This window comes from Humulus lupulus, chromosome 3 (genome assembly GCF_963169125.1).
Source record: "Humulus lupulus chromosome 3, drHumLupu1.1, whole genome shotgun sequence".
Classification (NCBI taxonomy): Eukaryota; Viridiplantae; Streptophyta; class Magnoliopsida; order Rosales; family Cannabaceae; genus Humulus; species Humulus lupulus.
In genome coordinates this window covers 135,993,009-136,007,728 of record NC_084795.1, presented here as the reverse complement: position 1 = coordinate 136,007,728, position 14,720 = coordinate 135,993,009, and the positions used below count along the sequence as shown (strand labels likewise).

The 14,720-nt window shown below is 40.3% G+C and overlaps 1 long non-coding RNA gene across 1 annotated transcript; it reads right to left on the bottom strand.

Annotated features, from left to right (window-relative positions):
• Positions 1–11,719: 11,719 nt before the first annotated feature.
• Positions 11,720–14,463, bottom strand: LOC133821365 (uncharacterized). Its single transcript, XR_009887514.1, has 3 exons — positions 14,295–14,463; positions 12,497–12,537; positions 11,720–11,900 (listed from the first exon to the last, which is right to left on the bottom strand). It is a non-coding gene; the product is annotated as an uncharacterized LOC133821365 (long non-coding RNA).
• Positions 14,464–14,720: the final 257 nt, after the last annotated feature.

Sequence of the window (14,720 nt, the reverse complement as noted above, 5' to 3'; positions counted from 1 at the left end):
TGGATGTCTAAGTAGTCTTTACTGAATGACAAGCATGACAAAATCATTTGAAGATCTCGACCAGAAAGATTCTGTTGTGATTCTTATTCTTAATATTGAAAATGTTCTAATCATTGGGAATGATGTAAAGATGTTGTCAATAGAAAAGGAATGGTTAGCTGAACATTTCTAAATATTAGATTTAGAAAAGCCAAGAATGTTCTTTACATTCAAATCTATAGAGATTGAAAGAACAATCTTTAGGCACTGTCTCGTGTGACTTATATAGATAATAAGCTTAAATGATTTAGTTTACAAAATCCAAGAAAAGCTATTTGTCTTCTCGGTAAGGAGAATGTATTATCTAAATAATAATATCCATTTATTCTTTTACTAGAAAATAAGACATGAGACAGGTATTCCTACAACTTAGTGATAGACTGTTTAATGTATCGAATGTTATAATTTGACATTTGTTAAACGATGGGAATAGTCAGCAATTGTCAATCCATTATGGATTGAGTCATTGAATAATTATAAGGACTTAATTTTGAGTATCTTGAATATAATAGAGATTATATGTATGTGCATTTAGGCAGAGACCTAAAATCCCAAAGAATGAACTGATTTTAAATCTTCAAAGATTGATCAGCTTCCATAGGCTATTTGATTTAGTTGAGTTCTGAATCATTCTGGAAACGGTTTCATGCTAGAATAAACAACTAGTATCTCATTACGAAAGCAACGGAGATGCAAGTATTCTAGAGAAACTAAAAATCATGAAAGGATAAAGCACATGAAATGAAGTATCATTTAATTAAAGACAATGTTACGAAATTGATGTAATGATCTTGAAGATAACTTCAAAATAGTTTCTTACAAAGACTTTCTTAGAAAAATTCGGTCAGAAGAATATGATTGACATATTAAAAGAGATGCCTCAATTTGCTTTAGGGCAAGTGGGAGATTATTGGGAATAGTGCACTTAAAGAAATTGTAGTTGACAAATATTTTAAATGAAATAAATAATTGAATTGAATTTTTATATATATAAATTATGTTCGATATTATATGACAATATTAAGTAAATATCAGAAAATTCCAAAGTTTATCTATGTGATCTTAATCTCATATAGTTGTGAGAGGGTCGAGATTAAGATAATAAACTTGAAATAGTTCGCAGTAAAATAAAGTTATGGAATCTTTAGATTAATTACTGCTAGTACAGTCCACTAGTATTATGAATACATGTGACCTAGATCTGGGTTATTAGAGTAGTATGACACTTTACTAGAGGTACTTTATATATAGTGATATATATAACTGGACCAGGTGTGAATTGTTAAATCTTGTTTAAACACCGTTTCGTAATATTAATCAAACACATCAAACGATGATCATATACACGATGATCTGAATCCTGAGGTTGTTGTGAACTCCTATATATTTCATTTGATCCTTTGATTCATGCATTAAGGTTTGTCAGAATGATCAAGCTAAGAACAATTGTTTTGGGGACACAATGATGTATATGGTTGGAGACATAGTTTAACAGATATGGATTCAATACCTTCTTATAAATTGAATAATAGTTCTCTATTGGGTTGGCTTTTGGAAGTGAAAATGTTATGAGTACCCACGTCGCAAACTTGTTGTGACACAACCTTTACTAGTAAAGTCAATGGTACTCTAGGAACAAGATATAGCTAAAAGGATAAAATGGTAATTTTATTCCCTTTTAATTATGAATCATTAATAGATGATTAATGTTGTATGTAATGATTATATCAATGGACACTTTATTCTTAAATAAAGTACTCAGTAAATATATGTCTATAATTATCAACAGTCAAATCTCATATTTATAGTGGAGTAATCATGAGATTAATAAATATAATTATTTAATCAAAGAGCTTTGATTGATAATGTAATATTTATTGGAGTTTGATATTGTAGATCCATAGGTCCCCAGGGTGGCTTTATCAACACTATATCAAAGTAAGAGTTGATACAAGGGTATAACTGTAATTTGGGAATTTGAGAAGAATTTTATTTATCGGGTCAAGTATGCAATTATATGATAATTGAGGTTGAATAATTAATTTGGAATTATATTTATTAATTTAAATATATAAAATTTCTAATTTCACATATATAAATAAATAAATAAAATTTTGAAATTAATTATTTTATTTGAGTAAGAAAATAAAATTAATAGGTCAAAAATAGTTTTTGATTCATTTAATTTTAAAAGATGATGATAATGATGATCATCAATTTGAATTTTGAATTTTGAATTTAAGATTTAAATTTTGAAATATGGTTGTCATCTTTTCCTTAAAAAGATTAACACCTTATTTTGTAGGAGATTGATTTTAATTAAATAATTAAATAAAAGAAAAATACAAAATCCCTGAAAAGGGAGTAGTGGGTCACGCATGATACAGTCCAGAGACTGTGCCATGCGTGTACCACATATACTGATATTGTATCAGTGTAGGTTTTATTTTATTTATTTAATTATTTAATAATTTGAAAATAGTTTTTTTTTTCAAATTTGGCAAGTTAGATATTTACCTAAATCAAATCCTATCATCATTATGATATTTTATTATATTACTATTATTATTAAGAATAATAAGGTAATAGAAATATTTCTATATATATGATATAGAATAAGGAGAAGAAACACACACAAAATACACAACAATACATATACAATTCAGAATAGTTCTTAGAGTTTTTGTCACATCTTGAGGTGTAGAGAACACTCCGAAAGATCATTGTTTGAGTACTCAAAGCTTTGGATAGGAAGATCGATAAAAATACAAAAAGACTTAAGGACACTTGATAGGCTTCAAGAGGTAATGGTTTATGTTCTTGAATTTTTTGTGTTTATATGTTATATATAAATATATTGTATATTTATATATAAATGTTGCATGATTAATAATATTGTATGTTAATGTTTCTGGATTGTTTTCTTGTTCATATAAATTGTTTATATGAGTGATGCATTTTTTTAATTATTGTTGTTCTTATAAACAATGGGCCCACCGTGACGATTTCCCTGCGTGCTCTTAATGTTTTTCCAACAAGTGTGTCCCGATGGAGCAATGATAGCTTCACCAATAAGACATCCTCCATCGCTGTTTCGACATCCAACACCACCTCGCCCACATAGGAATGCTCCAGCTCGAGGGGATAGCAAGAGAAATCCCCCTCCCCAGAGGACATTTATATCCCACGGTCTCACGCTAATAATCCAGGTCCTCAATCCCAACCATGAGCTGTAAGCTTTATGAATGGAAGCTACTGGACAGAGAGTCCGCGTAGAGGTAGACATGAGAGCGACCTGAGGAATCACTTAAGCTCTGCCCAAAGCCTTCGCTCTGACCCACATTTCGACCTGCGTGATCATGTAAACTCACAAAGAGGACGTCCTGCTCGCCACGGTGATTTGAGTTACTCTCAGGCCATGGAAGATCTGTCTATTTTACGTGACAATGGGAATGTCCCGCCAAACCGAGCTCAAGCTTGTTAGGATAATAACCCATCTAAAGCGTACAACGGGATGGAAACTGATAATCAACTTGTGAATAACCTAGATGCTAAGTATCCAACCCTTGAGCGGCTGTCCCTAATGGAAGAACAGATGAAGAAACTCCTATCTGAAAAAGGAGTCGATGATTGTGATTTCGATAAGGAGCCCGAGCCTTTTGCTCCTAACATTGTGGCAACTCCGTATCATATTAGCTTTAGGATGATGACCATGCCCACATATGATGGAAGCATTGACCCGTCCAATCACCTCGGGACCTTCAACACGTTAATGATGGCTCACAACATCGGGTTCGACCTAAGATGTATCTTGTTCCCAGCAACGCTGACGACCGGCCAAGTTATGGTTCAATAAGTATGAGAAACATTTATTCACCTTGTGGAAGAAACTGTCTTCCAAGTTTAAGAGGCAGTTCCGAGCTGCAAAGGAAGCTCATGTCGAAGGTGATTCGTTGGCCAACATCAAAAAACATCCCAGTGAATCCCTGATGGCATATCTGAATCAGTTTATCAATGCAGCAACACGGACTAGAGATGCTGATGACAACTTCAAGCTCATGGCTATGAGGACAGGGATCGCAGTAGGAGGTGATTTATGGAAAGAACTCCAACGAAAGGAGTTAAGAGTGTAGATGAATTCTTCGCTCGAGCTCAGGAATGGATAAATCTAGATGAGGCACAATATGATGCCACAAGAACTAGCCAAACTCTTGTTCATCCCGCTGGAGCGATAACGGATGTTGTAGCGACGACTCAGCTCGCTACCCAGAATAATCAGGCAGGGGGTAATAAGCGAAAGGGGACTGGTGAGGGAGTCCAGAATAGCACTAAAATTAATAAGTCTGGCGAAAAGTACAAGTTCATCTACACCGCATATATCGACCTAATAGATACGTGATGGTGTATCTTCTTGGCAAACTCTAATTGCCTTCCATGGAAGAAACCAGAGCCCCTAAGGCACCAGAGGGCGAAGAGAGGCCCAGCTAAATTCTGTCGATATCACAACAACATCGGGCACAACACTGATGATTGTCGTCAGCTAAATGATGAGATCGAGACTCTCATCTGGGCTAGACCGTTAGCCCAATATGCCCGAAAGAGAGTTGTTCCCAATCAGCCAGCGAGGCAAGACATTCAACTGGCTCAGGAAAATTTGGCCAGTCAACCCCAGGCTCAACCAGATCATGGAAATCAAATTGCCCCTCCTGAAATATAAGGGAGGGACATAGCCATTATTGTTGGAGGGCCTCATCTGGAGGGCATGAGCAATGGGGCCCAGAAGAGGTATATAAAGGAGTTGAAAAACCACAATGGTATTAAGTTTGTTTCGGAGCAAAGGTTTTCAAAACAACAGCGTTTGGAGAAACAACCAATCATTTTCACAGAAGAGGACAGCAGCGACATCCAGTTCCTGCATAATGATCCGCTGGTAATAACCGTTCAGCTGCCAATCAAAGAGTACAAAGAATACTAATTGATAATGGGAGCTCTGTAAATGTGTTATTCAGGTCCACCCTAGAAAATATGGGGCTATCTGTAGCCGGTCTTAAGGCGACCTCGATGACCTTATACTGATTTTTGAGAGAGGGAACAATAGCTATATGGAAGATTGGGCTTGTAGTGACACTAGGAGATGATATGCGAGTTGTTGCTAAAATTCTCGAGTTCATGGTAATCGATTGTCCGACTGCCTACAATGCAATTTTGGGACGACCTTCGTTGATGACTTTTGAAGCTATCACCTCAATCCAACATTTAGAAATGAAGTTCCCCTTGACCTCATGTATATATACTGTAAGAGGAGATCATCTCTTTGTCAGAGAATGCTATAGAATTTCTATGAAGGAAAAATCACAACCCAGGCAGCAAGCGATGGTCATCATTGAGGGGAATGAGGAGCCTCAAGTAATGGAAATTTCCCTCGGGATGGAAGAGCCTCAGGAAGGAGATAACGAGGTCCCCCAATAGGATGGCATCGATCCAAGATTAGACAAAGATAGGTATGAGCTCCAAGCATTGGAGGAGCTCGAGGAAATCAGTGTCAACCCAGAGCTACCTTCAAGGGTTGTAAAGATTGGAAAGAATCTTGGAACTGAAAGGAAGAAGGAACTGGTCGAGTTCTTGAGAAATAACCTGGACATCTTCACTTAATCACATGAAGACATGGTGGGAATCAATCCAAATGTTATGATGCATACTTTGAATCTGGATAGGAATAAGCTTGCAAAGGTACAAATATGAAGGCTTTTGGGGAAGGAACGATCAGAATCTTTAGAAGAAGTAGCTCGCTTACTTATGTGTGGTTCATAAGGGAAGCAAAGTATCTGATCTGGATTGCTAACCCTATCTTGGTCCCAAAGCTCAATGGAAAATGGACAACTTGCATTGACTTCTCCGACCTCAATAAGGCATGTCGTAAGGATTGTTTTCCATTACCTGGAATTGATTAGTTTGTAGATGCAACAGCCAGCCACGAGCTCATGTATTTCATGGACGCATATTCTGGATATAACCTGATCATGATGAACCCTGTAGACCAAGAGCACACTAGCTTCATGACTGAGCATAACGTATACTGCTACAAGTTCATGTCATTCGGGCTGAAGAATGTTGGTGCAACATACCAATGGCTGGTCAACAAAATGTTCGTTAACCAGAACGGAAGAAACATGGAAGTGTACGTCGATGATATGCTCGTTAAATCAAAGACGGTCAACAACCATGTATCCGACCTGGAAGAATGTTTTTGCATGCTAAGAAAATATGACATGAAGCTAAATCCCTAGAAGTGCACCTTTAGGGCTTCCTCGGGATAATTTTTGGGCTTCATAGTCAACACAAGGGGAATAGAGGTGAACCCAAAGAAGATCAGAATCGTTACTAGAAATGCCTTCGCCTAGGTCGCGTAAAGAAGTATAAAGCTTAACTGGAAAGGTGGCGGCCCTAAACTGCTTCATTTCAAAATCCACTAACAAGTGTCTCCCATTCTACAACTTGCTTAGGGGAAACAAAAAGTTTGAGTGGACTGAAGAATGCAAGCAGACATTTCAACATCTAAAAAATCACCTGGCCGAACCCCTCATATTATCAAAACAAGCAGCTGAGAATGTTTGTTCTTATACCTAGCTGTCAGCGCCGTATTAGTTCGAAAAGAATATCGAGTGCAGAAACCGGTGTACTACGTGAGTAAAATTCTTCTGGGAGATGAATCCAGATACCCTTTAATAGAAAACCTAGTGTTATTCTTGATCTTGGCCTCGAGAAAACTCAGGTCGTATTTCCAGTCCCACATCGTCCACGTCTTAACCGATCAACCTTTAAGGCAGGTGTGGATGCCGAAAATCCACCAAAGAAAAAATCTCTAGTCCCTGGTTGGAACACAGGGATAAAGGTCACTTAGTCATGCTATTGGGCTCGAGCCTACATACCTTTTTTAAATAAAGGAGATTGTCTCATGAGAACCAACACGTTATGAGCCATAAGGTTTGGCCCTGCTAAGCTAAGGGGCCAGAATGAATACTGCAAGAGGATAGGTGCACAAGGCCCTCACATAGTGAGGTCCGACGTGCCCGCGCGAGTTTGACGTGCTCATGGGTCAAGATGCACTCACACGCGTAAACGCTGCCAAAGACACCCGGGACATACACCTATCTACATGCAAAGGGCACCAAGTACCCAGGCACCTCGTGAGAACCCCCTGTCTCGCGAGCCTATCACCCGCATCTCACGAAGAGGCACTTGAGGTGCTACGAGTGTCTCACGCCAATGACCCACAAGCCCACCTTGCACCTCGTGAGGAATAGTCTCGCATCCGGGGGCATGCCGCGCGTCGAGGGTGTCGCACACCCATGCGTCTCGCGCAAGAGGCGTGCCTCGCGTCTGGCGTCTCTCCCCCAAGCCTCGCACAGCGAGGCCATGCGTCTCACGAAGCCTCTCACGCACCTAAGGACCTCGTCCAGATGCGTCTCGCATAGGCGTTCTCATGGCCTCGCCCAGGTGCGTCTTGCGTAGGAATCCCCATGGCCTCGCGCCTCACACAGCAGTAGCTTCCGCCTCGCGAAGCCGTCTCACGCGCCTAAGGGCCTCGCCCAAGTGCGCCTCGTGTAGGCGTTCTCAGGGCCTCGCCCAGGTGTGCCTCGCGTAGGCATTCCCATGGCCTCGCACCTCACACTGCCGTGGCCTCCGCCTTGCGAAGCCATCTCACGTGCCTAAGGGCCTCACCCAGGTGCGCCTCGCGTAGGCGTTCTCAGGACCGCGCCCAGGTGCGCCTCACGTAGGCATTCCCATGGCCTCGCGCCTCACACAGCCGCAACATGGGTCTTGCGGCGAGCACCCCTCGGCCATGCACCTAAGGCCTTACGACATGGGTCTCACGCCAAGCACCCCATGGCCTCGCACCAAGGGTCTCACGCATGAAGGCTGCAAAGCGATGGTCTCGCAAGGTGAGATCCTAATCACATGCGCAAGCATCATGCCACACCGCACACGCAATAGGCCCCATTGAAGAGACCTTACCGCCTTTCCTGAGGAAAGCGCCACCAATGGGGCACAACTCTCCCTGTGAGTCCCATGAGATATAAAGTCAGAAAGGGCCTCACAACGATTCGACATGAAGTCAGGAGTGACACGGAGTGAGCCTACAGACCAAGAAGAGTTACAGTACGGATACGGTGTCCATGCCAGACAGGTAGTGGCAGTACAAGAATGGTACATGGTCAGGACTCCCTCAGCGTGCTTATGAGGTCAGTACCCGACAAGTAGTGGGGGCATAATGTGGTACCAAGGCAGGAGTGCTTTTGCAGACCCCTGACACGTACTAGAGTAGACCACCACTCTTCCGACACCACTACCCCTTGTGCCATTATCCTGACAGTGTACTCATGTACTATTTTGTCCCGAGGGACCACCATGTATAAGGGGCCATTAGAGCCCAGCTATAAATAGAGCTTGACCCCTCTGAATAAGGGGTTGGAAAATTCATTGTAGGCTGAAGCTATTAAGCAATATACAGTTTTTACTCCATTGTTGATCTGTGTTTATCCTTCCATAAGTCCATTCTAAGTTCTTATCTAAACATCACCTTATTGAGTTTTCCGATCTAATTTCGTTGACGAGATTTCACCGTCAACAGTTTGGTGACGTCTGTGGGAAGAACAAGCATCAAGCCAACGTTCTTCCATCACTTCCAACAAAGAAAGATGCTAAGACGTTCAGAACGCCTACAACAAATACAAGATGATGAGGTTCGCCGGGACGGAGTAGAGTGGAGGGCTTCCAAGAAAGACCCCCCTCCGCCCAAGCATGGAGGCAGACCGGAGGAACCTCTTCCCCTAAGGGAGGAGAAGGAAGCATCGTCCCCGACTATCTGTTCCAACGGAGGTCATTCAGAGCTGTCGGTGCATCCACTTCACCGGCCCTCGGTCGCTCAGACCACCAAGACCCAGGTCCATTGACGTACGGGCCAGGCAAGGGTCCCGGGGTACGCTCAGTAAGTTCCAGCCCAAGGACTCGCTTCTACAAAGATGAGATTCACGAGTTACATAAAAAGACTCGAAGGCTGGAAATCACGATAGAGAGCATGCAGGAAGTCTTAAACGACCTACTGCAAGGAAAGTCAAGCATACCCCTTCCTAAGCATAAAGAGAAGGAGCATGAAAAAGGGGAAAACACTGTCCCCGTAGACGATGGGGGAACCCGACTTTCCACCAGTAAAACTCCCCCGACAAGGTCCCATGGGGGACCTAGGCCGACGAAACGCCCCCAGGAGCAAATGCGGAAGGAAGACGATGGTCGTAAGAACGAAGCAGAAGTCACCTCAAAAGAAGCGCCCCCCACGGTTCCCCCGAGGAACACAACCAGGGCAAGGGTTCAGTCTGAGGACCTGCGAGACTTCTCAAGCAAAAAGAGGAGGGGACTAGACACCAAAATGCGAAGCCCTCGAGGAAAGATTACCACTGCACTTGGGGGGCACAAAGATGATGAAGAATTTGACCGTGATTCGCCCTTCACAAGGGAGATCCAGGCTGAGCAAATGCCCACTGGCTTAAGAGAGCCTCACATGACTCCGTACGAGGGTACTATAGACCCAAAATATCACTTAGACTCCTTCAATAACTTGATGAGGTTAAGAGGGGTCAACAACAGGGCAAAGTGCCATTGCTTTGTTGTTACGCTTAAAGGAGTTGCGTACAAGTGGTTCAGGAGGTTAAGGCCAGGAACAATCAAGTCATGGCAGCAATTCTCTGATGAATTTCTTCAGCAACACCATGCAGCCTGTGATTACGTCATGCCAATTACCAGCCTTGCTAACATAAAATAAGGCGAGAATGAAAGTCTGAAGAACTATATCCATAGGTTCAATATAGAAGCAACAAAGGTGGGAAGTTTAACCAAAGCGGAGCTCAAGATGGCTATTACAGCCGGAGTTAGTCCAGGAAGCAAGTTATGGAGTAACATGCTCAAAAGAGAAGTTTCAAGTTTAGACAATTTCTTTGAGAGAGCACAGAAGTACATACGTGTGGAAGAGGGCCATAAGAACTCGCAGGTTGAAGAAAGCGAACCTTCCTCCAGTCGCCCCACTACCGATACATCTGAAGATTCCATATAGAAGGGGGCATCGTGCTAGAGGGGTCGCAGACCAAGTTTGAGATTGAACAAATACCATCTAGCCATGAAAGTCCCGACCCGAGGGGAGATCACCTCAAAAATTGCAAAAAGGGTCTCAAAAGTAGACGCCTACAAAAAGGGGTCACAAAAGTAGATGCGTACAAAAAGGGTCTCAAAAGTAGACACCTGCAAAAAGGATCTCAAAAGTAGACGCTTGCAAAAAGGGTCTCAAAATTAAACGCCTGCAAAAAGGGTCTCAAAAGTAGACGCTTGCAAAAAGAGTCTCAAAGTAGACACTTGCAAAAAAGGGTCTCAAAGTAGATGCTTCCCAAAAAGGGTCTCAAAGAAGACGCTTGCAAAAATAGTACTATGCCTAATGACGAGAAGGACGCTTCTCGCAAAAACTAATAAGCGCGTGCAAAAAGTTTGTAAAAGGATAGCTAGAACCCAAGGGGTCAATATATCCTTATAGATACAATCAAGGTGCACCAAAGAGAGACCTCCCGAACCCCCTTTCGCGGGGTTCCAAAGGACCTCGAGCATGATAAATACAAAAAAAAAGGGATAATAAAAAGGAAGAGATGAGTCTACAAGAATGCCTAAAGGCCTCCCTATATATTGGGGGGCAAGTGTGGATGCCGAAAATCCACCAAAGAAAAAATCTCTAGTCCCTGGTTGGAACACAGGGATAAATGTCACTTAGTCATGCTATTCGGCTCGAGCCTGCAGGCCTTTTTTGAATACAGGAGATTGTCTCATGAGAAACAACACGTTATGAGCCATAAGGTTTGGCCTTGCTAAGCTAAGGGGCCAGAATGAATACTGCAAGAGGATAGGTGCACAAGGCCCTCACATAGTGAGGTCCGACGTGCCCGCACGAGTTTGACGTGCTCATGGGTCAAGATGCACTCACACGCGTAAATGCTTCCAAAGACACCCGGGACATACACCTATCTACGTGCAAAGGGCACCAAGTACCCAGGCACCTCGCGAGACCCCCCTGTCTCGCAAGCTTATCACCCGTATCTCATGAAGAGGCACCTGAGGTGCTACGGGTGTCTCACGCCAATGACCCATAAGCCCACCTTGCACCTCGCGAGGAATAGTCTCGCATCCGGGGGCACGCCGTGCGCCGAGGGTGTCGCACACCCATGCGTCTCGCACAAGAGGCACGCCTCGCGCCTGGCGTCTCGCCCCCAAGCCTTGCACAGTGAGGCCATGCGTCTCGTGCACCTAAGGGCCTCACCTAGGTGCGTCTCGCGTAGGCGTTCTCGTGGCCTCGCCCAGGTACGTCTCGCGTAGGAATCCCCATGGCCTCGCGCCTCACGCAGTCGTAGCCTCCGCCTCGCGAAGCTATCTCGCGCGCCTAAGGGCCTCGCCCAGGTGCGCCTCGTGTAGGCGTTCTGTAAAGAACGCCCTAGACTAATACTTACAAAACTTTCGCATAACATAACTTATAAAAGAATACCGTCCATTATTAAAGTCTCAGGGGGACTTATTTAAAATCATGCAAGTTGGCGCCATAAGTTTAAAATAAAACATAGGTTTTTATGCAAAGTTCAAGAAAAACCAATTAAGTTAAATAACAGAGTCCCACTGATAATTTAGGAAAAAGTCCCTTAAAACAAAACATAATTTAAATGGCGTTCTACGTTGATCGTTTTATCGTCCATAGGATTGCCCCACGCCATACACCCCATGATGAAGAACTCCTCACGTCACCACGCGTGCCATAGAGAAATCCTATTTGCTACCTGTAAGGAAAGTAAGGGGGTGAGCTAAAAGCCCAGTAAGGAAGTACAAGCAAATAAGCAAGTAAGAAAAACAACAAACAACCAAACACTAACGTTCATCTAAAAACATAATGGTATGTCATAACATAATCGTAACATTTCATCATAACATAACATAAATGTGACATATCAACATATCATAACATAAATGTGACATATCAACATATCATAACATAAATGTGACATATCAACATATCATAACATAAATGTGACATATCATCATATCACAACATACAGCATACATGATGAGCATGGAACGCTAGTTGTCCATGTCACCCTATGAGGTAAACAGGAGATCACTGGTCCTTGAATAACCTCGGCGCGTCCGCCCTAGGAGTCACGTCTCAATGTCCTTAGTAACTCGGTCGATGTATCTGACATCGAAATCTGTTTGATGTATCTAACATCGTATTCTGTTTGATGTATCTAACATCCATACACATATCACATTCAACATTTCATCACATTAAGGCATTCATAATTTCATAACAGTTCATTCATATAACAGCCTTACCATTCATAGTATAAAAATCATAAAATCTATCTAACTTCCTTACCTCAGGTCCAAGCTAAGAATTTCACAATCTTTTCAACGAGCCTATATCATAATCAAAATAACGTTTCTTAGGTTCATAAAATTACTATTTTGCCCTTCCATACAACTCATGTGTGCATGGGCCATGCACTCATGATAACAGTTACACTAAAACATGCAATTATCGCCAAAAAGAATAATGCTCGTTCTACCCATTTTACTAACATGATTGCTTTATAAAAATTACATAGTTGCATAATAATCATGATTTTGGACGTAAAAGTTGATTTGCATGTAACATGCATACGTGGGAACGTTGCGCAATAAAGACGTTTTCAAAAACGATAATTCTACATTTCTTGCTTTTATTGTTTGAAAATCAATGGCCATATTACATGCTTTATTTTTCTTAAAATTTCTAAGTTGATTAAATTCCTCAAAAACTTTATTTTATTTTATAAATTTATTTTATTTTAGCTCAAAATAAAATATGTGACATTTTCATTAAATAAATATTAATTTACCAAGAATTAACCAACAAGCTTGGATTTAATTAAAATACCTATTTTAACATGTTTCTTTAGAAAAATATATTTTATTATTGTGTTACAAAAATGATGTGAAAAATATATTTTAAGTGTGGAAAAATACATTTTGATTTAATTTATTTAAGACTTAGTTTTTAAGTAGTAAAAACCCATATGTGACAATTTAATAACAATTGTTAACCTTTTTAAAACAAAATTTCAGCCACTATTTATTTTATTCAAAAATCACAAATAAATAGAGTTTAAATATTTTTCTCAATCAAAATAAAGAAAAATCATTATTTATCAAAATATGCATTCATACCATTAAAATATCATTTTTCAATATTACCATAACTTAGGAAAAATAATTTATTCCAAAAATTAATCAAATTCATTTTTAGTGAAACTTACTTCACATTTTATTACAAAATTCCAGCAACCATTTTTTTATCATTAAAATCACCATATTCAATTTTATAAACTCATTTTTTCTCAAAATTCAATAAAATTCTGTAGGAAGTTAATTGAGTAAAATATCATAACATGAGACTTAAAATCCTCTTTTAATTTCATAAAAAATTAACGTATTCATCAAGAACATTATTTATGCATGCAACTCATCTTTTTATCAACTTTTACCCAATTATTTGAAAAAAACAGCAAGCTTAATTCTTTGTAAAACTCAACTTTTGTCTCAAAAATTACATAAAATCATTCATGCCTATAATCTCATTATGCTCTTATAATATGCATGATTCTACTAACATAATCACATGAATCCTTTTAAAATCATTTGTTGCAATTCTATGAAAACCAATCAAAACATTAACAATAAAAATAGCATATAGTAAATTTATACCATATTCACATATGCCTTATTTTAACCTAGCATATTTCTATCATTATTTTCATGCATCTCATAATTTAATCATTCAAAATATAACATGCATCTAACAAAATTTCATGATCAAAATATCAAGATTACCACTTGTTCTCTTACCCATATATCAAAGGTCCTAAAACATGGATCAAATATTTTGTAAATCACACAACATATCAAGAACACCCTTGGGTGTACCTAGGCCGAAATCACCTTACAAGTGTTCATAGATTATAACAATTTTTTTATGCATAGCAAAATCAACATCACAACCCTTAAACACAAATCATGCCCTCACAAAAATCCAAATCCTATACATCAATCCTACCCAAATCAACCATTAGCACCATTAGCAAAACCTCATATACAACCCACCAAAAACAATATAAGGCTAAGGAAAAGACCATTACCTCTCTTGATTGTAGAATCAAGAACACAAAAGATCAATACCACAAACTCCACACCCTTGTTCAAGCCTAGGGTTTTTATGGGAAAGCCACCATGAAGAGAAGGAAAGACCCAAACACACACAAGAAAAATAACACAATCAAAATCATATTATCAAATAAAAAGATTATGTAAAAGAGAAAACAAGAAGACATACTCTAGGGGGGTTCCTCTTCACTTTCTTCTTCCTTCTTCCTTTCTTTCTTTCTTCCTCTCTCTCTCTCTCTCTACACGCCACTCTCTCTCTCTCTCTCTCTCTAGGTCACGGCAGCCACACACACACACAAGAGCAATGGCTCTTCTCTCCTTTCTTAGCCCCTTTATCACAAATCCTCTCATAAAGTCTCCCCAAACAATATTAAGGTAAGTTTCCATTTCTCTTTTATTTT